Raw genomic sequence first — 22956 nt, 5'->3', positions numbered from 1 at the left:
AAATACTGACACCATAAATATAAAGAGAACCAGGGGACTGCTGCCCACAAACAATCATCGTAACAACCAACAGCATGACATACCTGAAGTGAATGATCTCCTGCTGCAATAGAACTGATAAATCTATACAATGGAAACACTTGAGAAAATGAAATATGCACAGTGTCTTGTGGATGAAACATGTGATGACAAAAACATAATGAATACCATTCCACGTGCTGAAACGTGTTTGCATAGCCATTCCAAATAAAATGTGATGAATAGATTCTGATCAAAACTCTTCTAAAGGAAACAAAACATTTCTAATTTGTCTTTTTACCAAGGTCTCACATTGGGATAACAGTATGTGAGTGTTTTTTTGTCAGGATTCAATAACACAACCTTCAAAATAGTAAACCGTAGTTGGGCAATACTATGATTATGGTGTAGCCAATACAACGTTTATAAAAGGTTTACTTTGCCAGGTCAAAATGGCAATTTAAAACTGAACGCACGGGCTGCAATGGAAGGCCTAACACAAGTTTAAAGTGCTACTTAGGTGGGTGCCAGAATCAGTGCTGCAGGCCCGCTAGTAGCATCTAATTTGCAGGCCTTGTGTACAGGTAGAGCCTCTTTACTAGGGAATTACACATAAATTAAATATGCCAATTGGGTATAAGCCAATTCTACCATGTTTTAAAGAGAGAGCATAATAAGCACTTTAGCACTGGTTAGCAGTGGTACAATGTGTGGAGTCTTAAGGGCAGCAAAACAAAAGCAGCAAAAACTGGAGGTCTGAAGACAAAAATTTAGGGGGAAAACCACACCAAGGACACCAAGTCTAACATCCAGGAATACAAATGCTGCAAAAAGACCAGGAATCTGCTAAACTCAGTTGGCCTGTTCCACCTGGATTTGCTCTGGAGCTTGCTGGTGGCTTCAGGGGAAGTGAGTCCTAACCCCGTAATGGTAATGGTACTCAAAAGGTACTGGAACCTCTGATGGTGTTAGAGTGTACTCCTCTCCAACTTCAACAACAAATCACTGGTTGAATTCATCTGCCCAGACATGCCATGCAGAGTTACTTGCATCAACAACAACCATCCCCAGTCTACTCGTGAATGCTAACGGACTTCACCAAGGCCAATGCTGAAGGTTCATCTGACTGCTGATGAGACTTTCCTGGATACAGACTCCATACTTTGCCTGCATGGAGCTCTTCATTGTTACAATGACTGCCCCTCATTTCCCACCAACACGAAGTTCCAAATGGAGACCAGGACCGGTGACAAACCAGTTTTCAGATCCGGCCTGCTACCCAACCCTCTGATGACCTTGTTACTAGAGTATTTCTCCTGAAAAACAAATGGAGTCAAAAGGTAAACTTTCCAACGGGTTGACCCTGGCCCCTGTATCTGTCCCGCACTCCATCGCGGTAAGTCTTATTTTTGACTTTGACCCATAGCACAACCATATACCTGTGGTTGTCACTTTGCATTCTTTAGTGCCAGAAACATCTAAAACTTTGGGAAAACATATCTACCGTTCCCTACATATGAGATTTGTCATTTTGCTGTCTATTTGCTCAATAAACATTTCTCTATTGTTGTAAGGTGGGGTGGGATTTTTATTAGGTTGTGTTACCTACTTTTTAACTATTTTGGTACTGATTAATACTTTACTCACTTCCCCTAAGTCAAGCCTATCTGCTCTGTGCTATAGCTGCCAAGGTTGAGCTCAAGATTTAATGTGACCCAGTAAGGAATAGCGATGTTGTTATTTGAAGAGGACTACCATCAACTGATAATTCACTTTCGCATAGAGAGGATATCAGACACCGTAGGTTTAGGCATCTGTGTGTCCACGTGCTGGCATTGTTCAGAATAACTTCACAGAGACTGCAGCTGGCATTTTTTTCCACTACCACTATTTTGATGTTTAAAGGCCACTTGTTTAGCTACAGTTGGTTGAAAATGCAGTGATCCCTGGGTGGCAAGTTCTTAATGATACTGAAAAATAATCTAACCAGAAAAAAATAAATTGTTGTTAAACATGTACTTAGGGCCATATTTATACTTTTTTAGCGCCGCATTTGCGTTTTTTTTATGCAAAATCGGCACAAACAAAGTTGGTGCTGTTTTTGTGTCAAGAAATGATGCAACTGCGGCACTGAAAAAGTATAAATATGGGCCTTAATTTGTATGCTACTCTTACTACAACTTGCATGGTTACCTGAGGCGGGGTCTCCGTAAGGGCGGAGGAGCGCCACACACCCTGCTGCCAGCGTAGCAAACAAGAAAAATAAAACAGTAAGAAAATTATTTTATTACTGTTTTATTTTTCAGTTCAACCAGCCAGCCCAAGCCAAGTGTTGGGGCGGGGCCATCATCATGCTGACTGGCAGTAAAGGAGCAGGAATGGTGCACACCTAAAGTTTAAAGTGCGCATGTCACTTTGGCTGGCTGTCTTGAGACGGCCAGCCTGACATTCACGCTTTAAACCTCTCCAACCCAAGCTGTCCTAGACGGGTGGGTGGAGAGCTGGCACAGTCCTCAAGGGCCTGTAGGAGTGCTGCGCCAGCAAGCTCCAACCAATCCTGGTGCTTCTCTCATGCCGGTTAAGAGCAGAAGAGCAGCGTGTGGATTAGTTAGGGGAGTTGGCTTAGACACCCCTTGCTGCCATTTTGCAACAGACTGGAGAGGAGTAGGTATGTTTTAATTTTTTTTATTTAATGTACTGTTTTCAGTGCTTATTTATTTTGCACACTGCCAGGCAGTGTGAGAAACTTGCAATGCCTTCAGTCTCAGCACCAGAGCTCTCAATCGTGGTTCGTTATAAACACTGGTTGTGCCTGAGGGCATTCCTGATTGCCCCACCACTTTCTAAAGCAGTCAGCCGTCACTGATGGTTACTATTTTAGACTATGCAGTTTATAGCTGCAAGGCAGAAATTGATGTTTGTGATCACTATTTACATTTGTATTAAATCAAGTCTACAAAACCCTGCAAACTCTTTAATGAAAGACATTCAGAAAATCATAAGTGGTTACTTCTGGTAAAAACTACATACTCTATTTTCTTCTGTGCACCTCAGGAGAGATTCCATATATAGCCTTCATGATTCTTGGTTCTTTGCAAAAATAGCCAAATAGAAATAAATGTGACTGAAATCAAATAACCCATAATTAAGATTTTAAAACAATACCTAAAGCTGCATGCAACCAAATGTACTTGACAATGCCAAAAATTAGGACATGAATTTCCATCGACAACATTAATTAGGTGTTATTTCACTTAGAGTGACATACATATGACCTTTACTTCCTGTGTTGTTTTTAAATAGTATTTTTGTTTCTCCATCTGAAATAAAATATAATAACGATTTATGACTGAAAACAATATTTAGCAACATCCTGTGGTATAGCTCTACTCATGAAGTAGGATACAATTGCATAAAATCTGTTATTCTCCCCAGTTGGACACCAAGCATTAATCAACATTTTGCAGTACTATGCCCCCTTTTGCCTCACTCTCCCACAACCAACCAATTTCCCATTTGCCCCCAGCCTACTTCAGCCAGTGATACCTTCACCATAAACCCTTTTATCACATTCTGTACTGTCATATTCTGATTTTCACATGCCATGTCATTGCCCATTCACCATAGCCAACTACCCTAGTTCTTTTTTTTCTCGCCTTTTTGTGCCTTTGTCATCTCTGATTCTTGCAGATGCCCGGGTCAGCAGTAAAACCGGGCCAAATATACCTCAAGAATGAGCAGGAGTGCTGTTGGTGTTTCAGGGATCCAGTGCAAATTTATCTTGTCACCTAGAATCTAATCATGTAAATTTTCCAAACCACATCTCATTTACCCAAGAGGCACCAGGTAAGCTGTGGTTGGCCCGAGGTACTTTCAAGAAAGTGGTGATAGGAATCTGTAGTATTCTGTTCAATTACAGCAATTTTGCAAGTGCTCTGTTGCTCATAAGAGCATCCTGGTACTGACGGTGTGACGGTGATCAGTTAGAGTAGCCAAGGAGAGGTCTGAGGAAATTAGTATGCCAAAGAAATTAGAAAGGGCTAAGCGATTATCAATCCTTCAGATATTTCATAGCACAGAATTTCAGTTATAGGCGGCCACATAGGCGAAGAAGTGTCTACAAGAGCAAGAATGACTGATATTATGGAGAGAAAGAAGGTGGAAAGAGGAGGTTTTTGTCAAATGTAGGGGAATGTAGAGAGTGCATCTTTGGTGAAGGTATCCAGGTCCAGAGTGATGAAATTATTAAGGGGGTAAGCAAATATAATTGAATGTGATGCAACTACGGATGTCTAGCTTACACAGATGACAACAATGAAGAGATGTAATCCTGTAAAATCAAGTGAACAGCAGCGTTTTGGATTCTGGAAGTCCAGAAAAGGGAAGAAGAAGGCAAAAGATAAAGCAAGTTGTAGTAGTGCAAATAGGAAACAATTATGGCTTGCATAACAATAAGTTCAAGGGAAAGCAGTGATATTATGAATCAAACAGAAGTGATGAAAAAATGAAGAAAACTTGTTGTTTATTTGAAAGGTGAGGTAAGGGGAGCTATCAACTTAGAAACATAGGTACCTGATCTCGGTAACTGGTATAGAAGGAATGTAAGTCAATCAATCAATCAATCAATGCATTTATAGAGCGCGCTATTCACCCGCAAGGGTCTCAATGTGGTAGGGAGGGTGGGGTGGGTTACTGCTGCTCAAAAAGCCATGTCTTGAGGCGGTTCCTGAAGGCGAGATGGTCCTGGGTAGTTCTTAGGTGATCGGGGAGGGAGTTCCATGTTTTGGCTGCCAGGTAGGAGAAGGATTTACCTCCAGCGGTGGTTCTGCGGATACGTGGGACGGTGGCGAGGGCGAGGCTGGCTGAGCGAAGCTGATGGGTGGGTGTGTAGAACGAGAGGCGTCCGTTGAGGTATTCGGGGCCCATGTTGTGGAGGGCGTTGTGTGCGTGGGTGAGGAGCCTGAAGGTGATCCTCTTGTTGACGGGGAGCCAGTGCAGGTGTTTCAGGTGGGCGAATATGTGGCTGTGGCACGGTATGTCGAGGATGAGGCGTGCGGAGGCGTTCTGTATGCGTTGAAGATGTTTCTGTAGCTTTGCGGTGGTTCCTGCGTATAGGGTGTTTCCGTAGTCCAGACGGCTTGTGACGAGGGCGTGGGTAACTGTCTTTCTGGTTTCGGCTGGGATCCATCGGAAGATTTTTCGGAGCATGCGAAGGGTGTGGAAGCAAGAAGATGAGACGGCGTTGAATTGCTTGGTCATAGTGAGGAGGGGGTCCAGGATGAATCCGAGGTTGCGTGCATGGTCTGAGGGGCTTGGTGCGGTGCCCAGCGCCGTGGGCCACCAGGAGTTGTCCCAGGCGGACGGGGAATGTCCGAGGATGAGGACCTCCGTCTTGTCTGAGTTCAGCTTCAGGCGGCTGAGCTTCATCCATTCTGCGACGTCTTTCATTCCTTCCTCTAGGTTAGTTTTGGCAGTGGTTGGGTCTTTGGTGAGGGAGAGTATCAGCTGGGTGTCGTCGGTGCAGGAGATGATGTTGATGTTGTGTTTTCGAGCGATGTCGGCGAGGGGGCTCATGTAGATATTGAAGAGGGTTGGGCTGAGTGATAAGCCTTGGCGCGCCAGTGGCGCGGCCGCGCAGCGGCCGCCATAAGAGGCAAGGGGGGAGGAGGGACCAGCTGAGAGGCGGGAGATAGGACAACGAATGGGAGCAGGGTGCGGGGCCGCACGGGAGGCAGCGGCGGGAAAGCGGGAGGCGGGAGAGCGGGAAAGCGGGAGGAAAATCAGAAGCACAACAGGAGAGAAAAGGAAAAACCAGAAGCACAACAGGAGAGAAAAGGAAAAACCAGAAGCACAACAAGAGAGAAAAGGAAAAACCAGAAGCACAACAGGAGAGAAAAGGAAAAACCAGAAGCACAACAGGAGAGAAAGGAAAATCAGAAGCACAACAGGAGAGAAAAGGAAAAACCAGAAGCACAACAGGAGAGAAAAGGAAAATCAGAAGCACAACAGGAGAGAAAAGGAAAAACCATAAGCACAACAGGAGAGAAAAGGAAAAACCAGAAGCACAACAGGAGAGAAAGGAAAATCAGAAGCACAACAGGAGAGAAAAGGAAAAACCAGAAGCACAACAGGAGAGAAAAGGAAAATCAGAAGCACAACAGGAGAGAAAAGGAAAAAACAGAAGCACAACAGGAGAGAAAAGTAAAAACCAGAAGCACAACAGGAGAGAAAAGGAAAAACCAGAGGCACAACAGGAGAGAAAAGGAAAAACCAGAAGCACAACAGGAGAGAAAGGAAAAACCAGAAGCACAACAGGAGAGAAAAGGAAAAAACAGAAGCACAACAGGAGAGAAAAGGAAAATCAGAAGCACAACAGGAGAGAAAAGGAAAAACCAGAAGCACAACAGGGGAGAGAAGGAGATTCAGAAGCAGAGCGCAAAGGTAAAAACCTAAGACCTACAAACCAGTGGCATGGGCCTGGGCAGGTGGAGCTGCAGAGGCGGGGAAGCGACCTACCCGAGGGTCAAGGGTCGCTGTCTCTGCCGCGCAGCGGCCACCATAAGAGGGAAGGGGGGGAGGAGGGGTCAGCTGGGAGGCAGGAGGCGGGAGGGAGGACAACGAATGGGAGCAGGGGGGGCGGGGCCGCACGGGAGGCAGCGGCGGGAAAGCGGGAGGCGGGAGAGCGGGAAAGAGGGAGGCGGGAGAGCGGGAGGCAGGAGAGCGGGAGGTGGGAGAGCGGGAAAGCGAAACAGGAGAGAAAAGGTAAATCAGAAGCACAACAGGAGAGAAAAGGAAAAATCAGACAGAAGCACAACAGGAGAGAAAAGGAAAAACCAGAAGCACAACAGGAGAGAAAAGGAAAAACCAGAAGCACAACAGGAGAGAAAAGAAAATCAGAAGCACAACAGGAGAGAAAAGGAAAAACCAGAAGCACAACAGGAGAGAAAAGGAAAATCAGAAGCACAACAGGAGAGAAAAGGAAAAACCAGAAGCACAACAGGAGAGAAAAGGAAAAACCAGAAGCACAACAGGAGAGAAAAGGAGATTCAGGAGCAGAGCACAACAGGGGAGAGAAAGAGATTCAGAAGCAGAGCGCAAAGGTAAAAACCTAAGACCTACAAACCAGTGGCAGGGGCCTGGGCAGGTGGAGCTGCAGCGGCGGGGAAGCGACCTACCCGAGGCAATGGCAAGTCAATGGGAGTACAACATCATATACATGAGATTTCTAATTTTACTAAATTAGATTCAGGAGTTTCCTCATTCCACAGATTTTGAGAGTAGTAGCACTGATAGTGAATTCGAATCCAAAGTGGAGCGTCTGTCTCAAGTACACCCATTGAATTTCATAGCTTGAGACACCACATTCACTTACAGATTTTCTCCAGTTATAGGTGGTGAGTAAACATGTCTCTAGGTAGGAGGACATATTAATACCAGACCCTTTGTGTGCCAAATAAGCAATAAGGGCATACTCAGGAGAGTAAAGAGTAGGTATTTCAGACCACCTCAGAATGTCTGTTTTTCAAGTGTTGAACTGGGAGATCCATTTTCCTGAATTTTGACTGTTCCCTGCCATTCCATGATTTTCAGAAACCACTTACTATTTATTGTGAGAGACAGGAGCGACCACATTGAATTCAATATTGTTTTTAGGCCGTGTTGTTCACTATATATTGTGTTTTTCTCTTCATTTTTGCAGAACGAGGCCAGGAGTGTAACTATGCAGCACATACCATTTTCCTTTGCGCTCAAAAAGAAATGAAAGAGACAAAAGGTCTGATTCACAAAATTGCTGGCTGAGAGCATGGCACTCACAAGTGCATGTTTATGTATAATCTATGTAAATATACCACAGTCGAGGAATTGGTAGTGTTGACTATTTGTGACTGTCAAAGGTTCTAAGAAGTGCTCACACTGTTAGGCATATGAAATAGAGAAAGTCTACAATTCCTCTTTAGTAAATAAAATGCCATATTCCATTTGCACCACTCAATATTTGTGTGTCTCCTCAAGAAATATAATTGACAGATGAAGACACCCTCAAACCCCCACCAATGTTGTGGGTGTTTCCTCACAGTTTCCACCGTTAAAGCAGGTTTGCTTGTGACAGGAATACATCTCTGACCATTTTGCAGGTGGGATACTATTTACATAAAATGTCTGAATATTTATAAACTTTTGACTCTGTGGGTGTTTGCAACCTCTTCCATGTGTCCCTTCCTTAGAAACCTTTTAACGAGCTCCTGTGAGCGGAGTTACTCATTTGAATCTCTTTACAAGGAAAAATCCACCATTCCTGACTCTGTAATTCAACATTGGGATGCTGCCCCTCTAGTTACCTTTGTGAGTGCACCTCAGTCACAATAAAATGTGCAGATAGCTGTGTGAATCACACCCTAAGAATATCCTCTACGCATAACTCAATCTACATTTAAGTTCACATATATCATAAGAAAGCAATTGCTGTTTTAAAGGCGATATGCTGAATAAATGGGTTACAAAGGTGAGTTTTCACTTTGGCAAGGAGACACTGATTATTTAAATAACAATGCTATTTAGTACTGAAAGGTAAATTAAATAAACCATCATGCCCTAAAAATTAAAACAATGTACTAGCTTCTATACATCTTTGAGGGCAAAGTGGTAAGCTCGAGAAACAGCAATGTTGATTGTCTCTTTGTATCATCAAAACGTTGGAGTCACAACTTGAAATGGCTGATATACCACAAAGCAAACTCTGCTTTTATAGAACAGAAGAAGTAGACGAGACATGTAAGAATAATACATGAAACAACTGTACAGACAAATGTAGCTTATGATTTCAAAGAATAATAGATTAAGGGCCTGATTTACAGTTTGTCAGAGAGGGCACCTTGTCACAGAGGTGACAGAGTACCCTCTCTGCAAACTGAAGGTCTGTTCTCCTTCAGTCAGGTAGAACTTCAGTACGTCAGCAGAGGAGACTACTCCATCTCCACTGTTGACACAGACCTCTGCGTCCAGATGGAGTGAGTGCTGTCGAAGTTTTGGCCATTTGACTGCCCAGCTGATTTACAGTGGGCAGTCAAAAGGCCAGTTTTAACCGTCTGTCACCACAAGGTAAAACATAGCTGTAGGAGGCATTGAAAATGTTTAATTGCCCCTACACCATGGGAGACTACTTCCATGTTGTATGGGTCATTATTATATTTCCTGTTTTTTTTTTTTTTTTTATTATTTAAAAAAAGGTTAAAAGTTTGACCAAGGGTACTGTCATCATGTTGATGGAGCCATCCATCAAATGTGAATACACTGACAGGAACCACTGTGATAGCAATTTCTACTAAAGTAAAATATGTTCCCTGGGGCCACGGACATCTCTAGATTCAGGTGGGTGAGTACTCCGTCAAGGTGAGGGAGTATTTTACTCTGTGGCCCTGATGAAGTATAAACCATCCTCTGAACACTAAATCATTCAATCAATCAATCATGGATTTGTAAAGCGAGGCTAATCACCCATAGGGTCTCAAGGTGCTGAAAGTAGGTGTGCTGCTAAGTCAAAGAGCCAGGTCTTGATGTCCTTCCTGAACTGCTTCAGTGATACTGTCTGCCTGAGCTTGAGGGGAAGTGTGTTCCATGTCCTTGCTGCCAGGTAGAAGAAGGATCTTCATTCTGCTGTACTTTTCTAGATCTTGGGGACGGCTGCAAGGATGAGCTGGGAGGAACGGTGATGTCTGTTGGGTAAGTACAAGGTGAGGCAGTGGTTGAGGTATACTGGTCCTATGTTGTGCAGTGCCTTGAAGGTGTGGATCAGGAGTTTGTATGTGATGCCCTTGTTGATTGGGAGCCAGTGTAGGTCTCTGAGGTGGGAGGAGATATGGCTTTGACGAGGGACGTCCAGGGTTCAGTCTATTTGCTGCATTCTGGACTCTGTGCAGCCTTGATGAAGTTTCTTGGTAATGCCGGCATAGAGTGTGTTGCCGTAGTCCAGTCTTTCTTGTGTCAGCAGGAATCCACTTGAAGATCTTCCGCAGGAGATGAAGGGTGTGGAAGCTTGATGAGGAGTCGGCGTTAACTTGGCGGATCATCGATAGAGTGGAGTCCAGGATGATTTCCAGGTAGAGGGCATGGTCAGTGGGGCCTGGGGCAGTGGGGGCTGGGGCATTACCCACAGCAGTTGGCCACCAGGAGTTATTCCAGAGAGAAGGGGTGAAGCTTTATCTTGTCCGAGGTGAGCCAGGTGGTGATGGCTCTCCTTCTGTTGTGGAAATTCCTCTTGGCTTGCGCCGAGTCCTCAGACAAGGACAGGATCAGTTGGGTCTGTTGGAGTGTGTCTTTAAAAAGCAATATTAACATGAAAACCTTGTAAAATATTGTGTGATGAAGCTGCATAGAAAATGTGTTAACATAGAAAATAATGTACGCGTTTAAAATGTGCCCACGGGGAGTGGCTACCAATGTATGCGAAGACTAATGAAAGTTGTTAATTTTGACTTAATTATGTACTAATGTTTACAATTTGTATTAGCATATCAAAATTAGAGTTATGCATTAGGAGTTGCTTATTAATTAAAGGGCTTTAGCTTAGCGAGGGTCTGGGCCTAGCTGCCTGGTCTCATATTAAACTGTATTTTTCTAACGTGTAATGTGCAGTTTTCCTGAAGGGCACGAAGCTGTACTTTTCCAGAAATTATGTGTGTGTAGCCGTAGTCAATTTTTTCTCATGAGAACCGACTTGTTCAAGGAGACGTTCTTGCTGAATGCAACAGTGTAATTCGTAACAGGTGCAAGGTTAGCTGTAGTAGGAGAGAACAATGGAGACACTGACTGGAGCGCAAAGTGTAACTTTTCTTACCTGACATTCCAACCTATGAAGACGTCAATAAAGTGGACCAATCCACAACATGAGAACTGTGGTTTGTGGAAAATTCTGGCAAGATGCGTGAAAAATTATTGGACAGAGATAACGATGCACCAATTATTATCCAATGAGGAGTTAAGGGCTAATTAGACAGTTTTGATTTAACGGAATGACGCAAGGAGCTTGGCGCGCAGAAACGTTTAGACTCCACTTACTTCACAGAGACTTTGGGGGTCATTATAACATTGGCGGTAAAAGCCACTTACCGCCATGCAGAAGACCGCCAACACACCGCCGCGGCTGAGGAATTACGCCACAGCTATTATGACCCACATCTCGAAATATGAAAAAATTCAGACACCCACACAAGTTTCACCTGTGAAACCGTAAGGGAAAGTGACAACTCAGTGACCAAAGGTCAGTGATAAACTGGCGATAACAAATCCTCCACCGTCCCGCCAACAGAAATACGCCCACGCTATCACGACCCACTAATCCACGTGGCGGTCTTTCAACCGCGGTATTCCATTGGCGGTACACACCGCTGCGCTCAAAATACACACACTTCTACAAAACACCGCCACATTGGACAATTCGAAATACACACACCTGATACACATAGACACACCACACACCCATTACAATATAAAACACACATTCACATCACCCACAAACCCCTACGACCGATATTACAGAGAGAAGGCCAGAGAGAGACACCACCATCCACAAACTAGCATCCACAGGCGCACAACACCATCACCCACACAACTTCCACGCACAAAACACCACACACCACTAAATATCACCACACTTATCACCACACACACCACCCCACACATCACCTACACCACCCCATGGCACGGCAAAGACACCCCAGGTTTTCGGAGGAGGAGCTCAGGGTCATGGTGGGGGAAATCGTCCGGGTAGAGCCACAGCTATTTGGAGCACAGGTGCAGCACACCTCAATTGCAAGGAAGATGGAGCTATGGAGAAGAATAGTCGACAGGGTCAACGCAGTGGGACAACACCCAAGAAATCGGGACGACATCAGGAAGAGGTGGAATGACCTACGGGGGAAGGTGCGTTCCGTGGTCTCAAGACACCACCAGGCGGTTCAGCGGACTGGCGGCTGACCCACACCTCCTCACCCACAACTAACAACATGGGAGGAGCAGGTCTTGGCGATTCTGCATCCTGAGGGCCTCGCAGGAGTCGGTGGAGGAATGGACTCCGGTAAGTCAAACCTTTAACTACCATATCCCCCACCCTACCTGCATGCTATCACATACCCCCACCCTCACCCCCACCCCTATCACTCCAACTCCTCACAAATGTACTAATATCACAAACCACACATCCCAACACCAAGCCCTGCATGCAACACCAACGCATGGACACCCATCACTAAAGCATGCCCACTGCACATACCCATACACCCCCTTAAACCAGCATCACACAAGCCCCCACACAGGAATGCAAGCACTGGGGTATACGGTCACCCACCCATTGCACACCATGACACACACAGATGCAATAATCATGCTTTTACACCCCTGCAGGACCACTACCCAACGTCACCAGACAGGAGGGTCCAGACATCTCCACCCCACCCACAGAAGAGGCACACAGTGATGACAGCAGCTCCGTCCAACTGGATCTAAATGACCAGCCCGGACCATCGTGGGCCTCGGGACAGTCGGTTCCCCTCACACAGGCACAGGCCACCACAGACCTACCCCCCTCTGGTAAGACCAGCACAGCACCCACGTCAATCAGCTGTGTGTCCACCACTACAGGGAACCCAGGATAATCCACCACCCCAACAACAACAGGGACCTGGGGGCAGTGGTAGTGGGCACACAGTCCAGGGGACGGAGGCCCAGGAACACAGGGGAACTGGGAGGGCTGCTGTGCGACAGGGGGCGGACAGGCCAAGGGAACCCACTCTCCACAAGGCCCTCTCCTCCATCATGGGAGCATACCACCACTCCCAGGAGACGATGGCAACAGTCCTGGCCAAGTTTCAGGAGACCCAGTGCATGCAGGAGGAACACTATTTGGGCTTCAGGGAGGAAATCAGAACCATCAATTCCGCCCTGGGCACCATCGTAGGGGTGCTGAAGGAAGTACTCAACACCAGGAGGGACACTGTGACACTACAAGGGGCCCCTGACACTAGCATGGATGATGAACAGCCCACCACCTCCGTCGGCGCTAGTGGACAGGAGGCACCACCACAGGACCACCACACCAGCACCCCACCCCCTGTAGAGGGAGAACCACCCCGCAAGCGGTCCCTGAGATCCAGGAACAAGACAGAGCACGATGCCAAGACCCCCGCCAAAAAATGAGACCACCCTGATTGTCAACCCACTGTCCCACTTTGTCACCCTGTCCATATTGGAACTGCCCCAGCTCCACTTCCTCTGCCCATATGGGCAATGCACCTGTGAGACAAACAGACTGGACTCTGCCATGGACACTCCTCCGCAATCACCCCTCACCATTTAACTTCCCCCTCCAATATTTTGTATGTAAATAAACACACCTAAAGCACCAAAAGATCTGGAGTCTGTCTGTGATTTTGAAATAGTGTATTTGCAATGACAGTGACAAAATTTCCAGGAAATAGTAATGTCAACATACCTATGTCACACAGCTCTAGTCCATGAGTAATCTAAGCAGATGAGACACGTTGGGACCCACACCTGTGAAACCGTAAGGGAAAGTGACAACTCAGTGACCATACACTGGGTGAAATCGACAGGATAGAGGTAGAAGTGTAAAAGTACTTGTAGTAGGCAGGACTGTATTCTCACCTGTGTTTCACCAGAAATATTGCTGGATGACTGAGTCCCTGTTGTCAATGGCTTCTTCCTCTGCTTCCTCCTCATCACTGTCCACAGGCTCCACAGCTGCCACAACACCGCCATCTGGACCATCCTCCTGCAGAAAAGGCACCTGTCGTCGCAAAGCCGAGTTATGAAGCATACAGCAGGCCACGATGATCTGGCACACCTTCTTTGGTGTGTAGAATAGGGATCCACCTGTCATATGGAGGCCCTAAACCTGGCCTTCAGGAGGCCGAAGGTGCGTTCGATCACCCTCCTAGTCCGCCCATGGGCCTCATTGTAGCGTTCCTCTGCCTGGTCCTGGGATTCCTCACTGGGGTCAGAAAACATGACAGGTTGGGGTAACCAGAGTCACCTAATAACCACACCCGGTGCCTCTGTAGTTGACCCATCACATAAGGCATGCTGCTATTCCGCATGATGTAGGCGTCATGCATTGAGCCAGGGAACATGGCATTCACATGGGAGATGTACTGGTCGGCCAAACATACCATCTGTACATTCATCGAATGATAACTCTTCCGGTTCCTGTACACCTGTTCACTCCTGTGGGGGGGGACCAAAGCCACATGGGACCCATCAATGGCACCTATGATGTTGGGGATATGTCCAAGGGCATAGAAGTCACCTTTCACTGTAGGCAAGTCCTCCACCTGAGGGAAAACGATGTAGCTGCGCATGTGTTTCAGCAGGGCAGACAACACTCTGGACAATACGTTGGAAAACATAGGCTGGGACATCCCTGATGCCATTGCCACAGTTGTTTGAAAAGACCCACTTGCAAGGAAATGGAGCACTGACAGCACCTGCACTTGAGGGGGGATTCCTGTGGGATGGCGGATTGCTGACATCAGGTCTGGCTCCAACTGGGTACACAGTTCCTGGATTGTGGCACGGTCAAACATGTAGGTGATGATCAAATTTCTTTCCTCCATTGTTGACAGGCCCACCAGCGGTCGGTACACCGGAGGATTCCGCCATCTCCTCACATGTCCCAGCGGACGGTGCCTATGAAGGACAACAGCGAGCACAGAGTCAAACAACTCAGAGGTATGTACCCACAGTCTACACAGAACACGATTCATACAAAAAATCTGGCCTGTATGTGTGTTGAGAGTAGGCCTAGGTATGTGTGACGCAGTTGGTAATTAGGCCATGTGGGCCCCTGAAATGGTGGCTGTCTGACCTCTAAAGCGGGACAATGGGATGTGTGGTAACTGCGCTGGCATTGTACACCGTTGCGGTAGGCGGCCGAAGACCGCGGCGCAATGCTGCATCAGTTAACATTGGACCCTATGGGTCCCAGGAGCCAATGACGATGTACGCCGGCAGTGATGGTACGCACAGCCGCGGACGTGACCGCCATTTTCTATCTCTTGAATCACTCGATACCTGATCTTCGACAGGAGAGGACCTACACTGCAAGTGCTGCTGTGACCTCGGTCTGGAAGAGACAATGGCTCGTGCGTCTTGGGAAAGGGCCCCTGCCTTCACATCGGAGGAGTTGGAGAAGCTCGTCGACGGGGTCCTCCCCCAGTACACCTTACTCTACGGTCCTCCAGACCAACAGGTAAGTACACAGGGAGCATGTTGTATGGGCTATGCCTGTGTGGAGAGGGTTGTAAGAAGGAAGGGGGCAGAGTCCTGCGTGCATGAAAGACGGTGGGTGCATGTGCCACGTGGCAAGGGTAGGGATGGGGGCAACTCACTTTGACGGTGCAGTTGGTAATGACTTCTCCTCTTCCCCTGTACATTTCATGTAGGTCAGCGCCCACCAGAAGAAGGATATTTGGCGTGCCATCGCTAAGGACGTCCGGACCCTGGGGGTCCACCACAGACGGAGCACCCACTGCCGGAAGAGATGGGAGGACATTCGCCACTGGAGCAAGAAGACGGTGGAGGCTCAGCTGGGGATGGCCTCCCAACGTGGGAGGGGTGCCCGTCGAACCATGACCCCCCCTGATGTTCCGGATCCTGGCGGTGGCCTACCCTGAGTTGGATGGGCGCTTGAGGGCATCACAGCAGACGCAAGAGGGTGAGTACACTCTCATTCAGCTGACTTTGCGCGCAGTGGAGGTGTCTGGGTGGGGTTGGAGGGCTGTGGGTTTCCCTAGGCCAGGGCGAGCTCCATAGGCTAGGCCCCGTCGTAAGGCATGGCCCTGTGGCCCCCCACCCCACCTCTGTAGAGTGCCAAGTACAGATATTCATACCCCTGTGTCATCTATGTGTGCAGATGTCGTCCATAGCCTTGTAGGACATTTCCCAGGAATTGCACTGTAGAGCCCAACAGCGCGACGTAGTGCAGGAGGCTGCTGTGTCTGTCTTGTCCGCCAACGGTAGCGGTAAGCCATGCACTCAACCTGTCTTTCTTCTGTCCCCCCCCCTTTTTTTGCGGTCTCCCTGTTCTTGTGTGCATTAGCATCATCAGGCGGAGGAGCAGTGGCAACGGAGCACGAGGGAGCTGCATCCCACATGGGCATGGAGGCCCACACTACGGACTCAGAATACACCAGTGGGACGGAGGGCGAGGGGAGCACCACGGCGGTCACAGGATCTGCAACCAGCGACACAGACTCGTCCTCCGATGGGAGCTCCCTTGTGGTGGCGCCAACATCTGTGCCCCCCACTTCAACAGGTACAGCCGTCACCCCTCCTACCAGCACCACCCTCCCAGCAGCCCCTCAGCCTTCGCCCCGTGCCCGCTCACCCAGGAGGGTGGGCATCTCCTTCGCCCCAGGCACCTCAGGCCCTGCCCCTGTTACCTCTGCTGCCCTCAGTGAGGTGGCCATTGACCTCCTCAGGTCCCTCACTGTTGGGCAGTCTACCATTTTGAATGCCATCCAGGGTGTAGAAAGGGAGTTGCAACACAGAAATGCATTCCTGGAGGGCATTCATTCTGGTCAGGCTGCCCTTCATCGAACCGTTCAAACTCTGGCCTCAGCACTGATGGCAGCCATTGTCCCCGTCTCTAGCCTCCCCCCTCCAACTTCCTCCACCCAGACCCAATCCCCTGTACCTCTGCCTATCCCAAGCACACCATCAGACCAGCCTGCACACACCTCACCACACAAGGGAAACTCAGGCAAACATAAGCACCACACATCCTACAGGCACTCACACAAGCATCACACACATCCAGACACACCAACATCCACTGCCTCCACTGTGTCCCCCTTGTCGTTGTCTCGCTCCTCCCTCCCAGTCTCGTCTACACTCACACCTGCATGCACTACCACTACAGCCACTACGTCCCGTACCAGCACACCCACCTTCACACCCCGCTCACGTGCACTCAGCACCCCCACTACCATTCACACGTCCCCTGAGTCCTCTCCCAGTGTGTCTGTGATGCCCCATCCGAAGATACACAAACGCAGCCACACACCCACCCAACAGCCATCCACCTCACGACAGCCTCCAGCGCATGCACCTGCACCCAAATCCACAAAAGTTACACCTCCTACAACCACCACCTCTTCCTCCACTCCCAAACCCCCTCCAGCTACCCGTCCCAGTGTCTCCAAACAACTTTTCATGTCCACCCTTAACCTATTTCCCACCATCCCCCCGTCCAACTCATAGGTCCCATACTAGCACCTCAGCCACAAAATCACCGGGACCAGTGGTGCCTGTTGTCACAGGTATGTGGAGTGCACCGGCCACCAGGCCAGTCAGTGTATCACGGAGCCAGAGCACAGCCAGTCCCCCCCCCTGTGAAGCACCAGAAGTTGGCCAGTGCCCGGCGGTAGAGTGGGAAGACTCCAGCCAGCCAAGCCGCTCACAGGGGTCCCGGGGGGAGTGTGGACTCAGCTGTGACTCCTCCCAAGGTGGGGAAGGGGCAGAAGAAAGCCACAAAGTCTGGGAGGAGCAGCACGGCGGAGAAGACAGCCGTCATCCCCGCTGGCCAGGAGGCCACCGCCAGCCCCATTGTCGCTGCCCAGGAGGCCACCGCCAGTCCCCTCGTCGCTGTCCAGGAGGACCCCGCCAGCCACAGCCCAGCTGCCGGGAGGGCCCCGCCAGCCACAACCCAGCTGTCCAGGAGGACCCCGCCAGCCACAGCCCAGCTGCCCAGGAGGGCCCCGCCAGCCACAGCCCAGCTGCCCAGGAGGACCCCGCCAGCCACAGCCCAGCTGGGCAATGAAGGACCGCCAGCCCCAGCCCAGCTGGGCAATGAATGACCGCCAAGTCAATCACTGCTGAACAGGGCAAGCACCGCTGAACAAGGCAAGGACCGCCAAGTCAAGCACTGCTGACCAGGGCAAGGACCGCCGAACAGGGCAAGGACGCCATGAGCGGCAAGGGCAGTGACGCAACAGGGACCGTCACGGGGTGAGTGATGCACTCTGGGCACCAGTCCCCCTCCAGAACCAGTGGAGACATGCATCCACTCCATCTGGCCTGCACAGGATGAAGCACTCTGGGCACAAGTCCCCCTCCAGAACCAGTGGAGACATGCATCCACTCCGTCTGTCCTGCACAGGATGAAGCACTCTGGGCACCAGTCCCCCTCCAGAACCAGTGGAGACATGCATCCACTCCGTCTTTCCTGCATAGGATGAAGCACTCTGGGCACCAGTCCCCCTCCAGAACCAGTGGAGACATGCATCCACTCCATCTGTCCTTGGTTGGATGAAGCACTCTGGGCACCAGTCCCCCTCCAGAACCAGTGGAGACATGCATCCACTTGAGAGACTGTGGCTTTGAACTCCCCAGGATGGTACAGTGGGCAAACCACCCACTGGAGTGACTTGAGAGACTGTGGCTTTGCACTACCCAGGATAAAGCAGTGGGCAAACCACCCACTGGAGAGACTTGAGAGACTGTGGCTTTGCACTCCTCAGGATGGTACAGTGGGCAAACCACCCACTGGAGTGACTTGAGAGACTGTGGCTTTGCACTCCACAGGATAAAGCAGTGGGCAAACCACCCACTGGAGAGACTTGAGAGACTGTGGCTTTGCACTCCCCAGGATGGTACAGTGGGCAAACCACCCACTGTATAGACTTGAGAGACTGTGGCTTTGCACTCCCCAGGATAAAGCAGTGGGCAAACCACCCACTGGAGAGACTTGAGAGACTGTGGCTTTGCACTCCCCAGGATAAAGCAGTGGGCAAACCACCCACTGGAGTAACTTGAAAGACTGTGGCTTTGCACTCCCCAGGATGGTACAGTGGGCAAACCACCCACTGGAGTGACTTGAGAGACTGTGGCTTTGCACTCCCCAGGATAAAGCAGTGGGCAAACCACCCACTGGAGAGACTTGAGAGACTGTGGCTTTGCACTCCCCAGGATGGTACAGTGGGCAAACCACCCACTGGAGAGACTTGAGAGACTGTGGCTTTGCACTCCCCAGGATACATCAATGGGCATGGAGCCCCCTCGTGGATCTGCCGTCGTGCACTCATCCGGCTGAGGTGTCCCCCCTTCCCTTCCCCCTGAGGTGCCTGTTGTATTTCTATCTGATGCCCCTGCAGTGTTCTCTCCATCATGTTCGGGTATCTTGCGTGGGCCTCGCCCATGCATTTTGGGCCCAGAGGTCCACGGACTATGATTGGTGTATTACCTGGACTACTATTCGTGGTGTATATTTTGTTAATAGTGTATATATGTATATTTTTGCTTACTCTATTTTGATATTATACAGTGGTTACACTCATTTCCTTTTGTCTTTGCATTCTTCCGGTGGGGTTGGGGGGTGTTACTGTAATGTTTGGATATGCATTGGTGTGTGTGTTGTAGTGGGTGAGGGTGGGGGTGGGGGTTGGGGTGTTGCGTGTGTGTGTCCCTGTTTTTTGCCTCCCCCCTCCCCTATGCCGTAGGAGCAGTACTCACCGATTCTTCGCCGCCGGCGTTGGTGCTCCTGGTACAGGAGCAGGAAGACTATCGCAGGAAGAATATGGAGTTCCAGCTCCATGGTGCCCTCCTTACTCGTGGAGTGTGTAGAGGTGAGCATTTTCCCTTCGAAATGCCTGTTTCCGCCGTGTTTTTATCTGCGGTGAATCCGCCCCAGAAAAGGTGGCGGATTGGCCTGTCATAATAGTGTGGGCGGTACATTGTCTCCCACCTGTCTGTTGGCGGTCGGAGTGTTAAAGTGGCTGTCTTTGTTGGCGGTTTCCGCCACGGTCGTAATTGCACGTTTATTACCGCCGGCATGTTGGCGGTCTTAACGCCGCTTTAACACTGTCCGCCAGGGTTGTAATGACCACCTTTAAGTCTTTTGCTTTGTCCTGATACTTTAAACCATCCTCTACCCGTTCTCACCTGATACTTACTTCTCCTCCATATGAGGGGAGATCCTATTCCTTAGTTATGCTATATCGAGACTTTGCCCCCATCTTATCTCTGCTGATGGTGAACCGACTGATGTCCTGAGGACGAAGACTGACGCTGTTTGCAGATCTGTAGGATTGGTAACTATCTGATGCAAAATTGTAACTGTCTCTTTGCCTTTTCTTTCTAGGTACCAACTGCTCTGTTGATAGAGGCCATAGTTTAGATGTTTTCCAAATTCATGTTTGCTAAAATGTTTTGCATGAAGCCCAACGTGCTAATGCTAATATGAGGTTAGTTAAGGTGTTCACAAATATCCTATGCAAATAGACAAATGAATGAGTTCTTGCTTTGTTGAATCATGTACTACTGAGACTTTGCTAAGTTGCTTCATATTAATGACGTGTTTAATACTGAATGAATATTCTCTATGCATTGATTAATTGCGAACCTGTAGAGTTACTAATGAGATGAATTCCTAATGAGAGTAACAGAAATGACATTAGATTGTAACTAATAGGGAAATAAATATCCTAACACTTAACTTAGTTGGTGTGGTTATTCATGACTGAAAGGTCATGGTGTGTTCAACTTATTGATTCTTACCAAATGTTATTGATTGGGTTGCTATTTAGTTATTGAAATTATTGATTGGTTTATTGATCTATTGATTTGTGATGCCAAAAAGGCATCTCGTACTGGGAAGTCCCCGAACGTGGTCCAAAGGTTCGTCGACCTAAGCGCGTCTCCTTGTAAGTTTACTTATTAAGGCTCTGACACGCTAACAGGTGTCTTCGGCGTAGGAGACTTTTTTAGATCATGTTGTTTGGTGATCTTAGCAAGCGGGCCATGTAGATGTTAAAAAGCGTTGAGCCGGGTGAGGATCCTTGGGGCAGTCCATAGCAAGTGTCTTTAGGTTCTGATGTGAAAGGTGGAAATCTGACCCTCTGTGTTCTCCTGGTGAGAAAGGACCTGATCCAGTTCAGGGCTTTGTCTTGGATGCCGGTGCCATGCAGTCTGTTGCAGAGGGAGGAGTGGGAGGTGGTGTCAAATGCAGCAGAGAGGTTGAGGCGTATGAGTGTGGCAGTGCCTCCGTAGTCCAGTATGATGCATATGTCATTGGTGGCTGCTAGGAGTGCGGTTTCAGTGCTGTGGTTGCTTCTGAATACGGATTGGGAAGGGTCTAGGATACAGTGTGTCTCGAGGAATTTGTGAGTTGCTGATTGATGGCTTTCTCCATTACCTTGGCTGGGAAAGGGAGCAGAGAGATGGGTCTGTAGTTCTTCAACTTCCTAGGGACGGTGGTGGGTTTCTTGATTAGCGGGCTGATTTTGGTGTGTTTCCAGTCTGAGGGGAATGTGGCGGTCTTGAAGGATAGGTTGATGGTTCAACTGAGCTCTGGTGCTATGGTGGTTCTGGCCAGGTTGAGGATGTGATGAGGGTGTGGATCCACAGGTGCTCCCGAGTGGATGGATTTCATCTGTCTTTAGGTGGCCTCTAGGATGATGGGGGTCCAGGAGTTCAGTATCTGGTGGGGTGCTAGGTCTGTGGTGGTCAACAGTGCTGGCGGTCTTTGATTCCTAAAGCCTTCATAGATGTCCTGGATCTTAAGGTAAAAGAAGGTGGCAAGAACGTTGTAGAGGTCGAGGGAGATGACGAGTTGTCTGCTCCAGGGTTTGTGAACTCTTAGACAATGGCAAAGAGCTCTTTGTTGTTTTTGTGGATGCTGGTGTGGAGGCGTGCTTGAAAGGCAGCTTTTTTGCGGCTCTGATGTTCTTGTGGTGCACGGTGACTGCATTTTTGCAGGCTGTTAGGCCTTTGGTGGATTTGCTGAGTCTCCATTTATGTTCCAATCATCTGCAGGTATGCTTGGATTCCTGAAGGTCTGGCGTGAACCAATTTGGGTGTTTTGCTCTGTCGATTCCCTGCTGATTTCTTAGGGGGGGGACTATGTTGTCGGCGCAGTTTGAGAGCCAGTGGTGTAGATTGCTTGCGTCATCATTAGCATCCTAAGTTCTTGCAGTAAGTGTTTAGGTGAAAAGCAGGTCAATGGACCTTTTAGTGTAGGCAGAGCTTTAAGGAACTTTCAATTTTTAGCTTAAGTTTCAACTCCGAAGTAAACCTAGACAATTTTCTTTTTATTCTGCATAGTTTGCAAATTGCACAAAATTTTGTGAGATCCCACAGACATAAACTTTTGCACACTTTTTGGTTGCTGTAAACTGGTTTGTGTAGAAGATGGCTTGCAGGAGAACAATTGTCTTTTAACCTGTCTCCTTCATGTAACTTGCATCCCTTTTTTCACGCAAAGTACGCCATCATATGCAAATTTTACATGATATACCAGGGAGTGAATTGTGTAAAATGTCCCCTAATTTTGCATAATTTTTAGGAAATTTTACAAAAAAAATCCCAGTACTTGTATTTAACCCTACTCGATAGAAACATGAAAATCAGGATTTTCGCGCATTGAAATGTAGATGTTTGCAAATCGGAAACGAAGGTTACCACTTCAATTAACATTGACATTCTGCAGTTCGAATCTAAAGGGCAGTCATTTGTTAATAAAGGTGTATATAAAACTCGGGTTTCAAAGAAGCACTTGGTAAGATTAACTGTGCAACCTTACGCCTCGAGCTGCAATTAATATTGACATTAGTTTCGAAAAAAGGTAGATGCATTAGAACTTTATTAAAAGCTATGAAAAAATATGCAAATATGCCTTAAGAATAAGAAGCACTCTGACAATGTGCGAACCTTTGGGTATTTAAATAGGAAATGCAGACAAGACTGACTTCTTACGCACTAAAATAATATTAACTGCCAATCAGTTTCCGCTCTTTAACATCTGGAAGTTAATGCAAAGAGTCGGTTGCATGCGGTAACATCATTTTCATCAATACTATTTGCTGCCTGCAAACAGCAGTCACCTTCTAATAGTCATAAGGTCTGTCTTTTTGTAGGCCTTCCAGGCAA

This window comes from Pleurodeles waltl, chromosome 5 (genome assembly GCF_031143425.1).
Source record: "Pleurodeles waltl isolate 20211129_DDA chromosome 5, aPleWal1.hap1.20221129, whole genome shotgun sequence".
Classification (NCBI taxonomy): Eukaryota; Metazoa; Chordata; class Amphibia; order Caudata; family Salamandridae; genus Pleurodeles; species Pleurodeles waltl.
Note: the sequence above shows the minus strand (reverse complement) of the source record.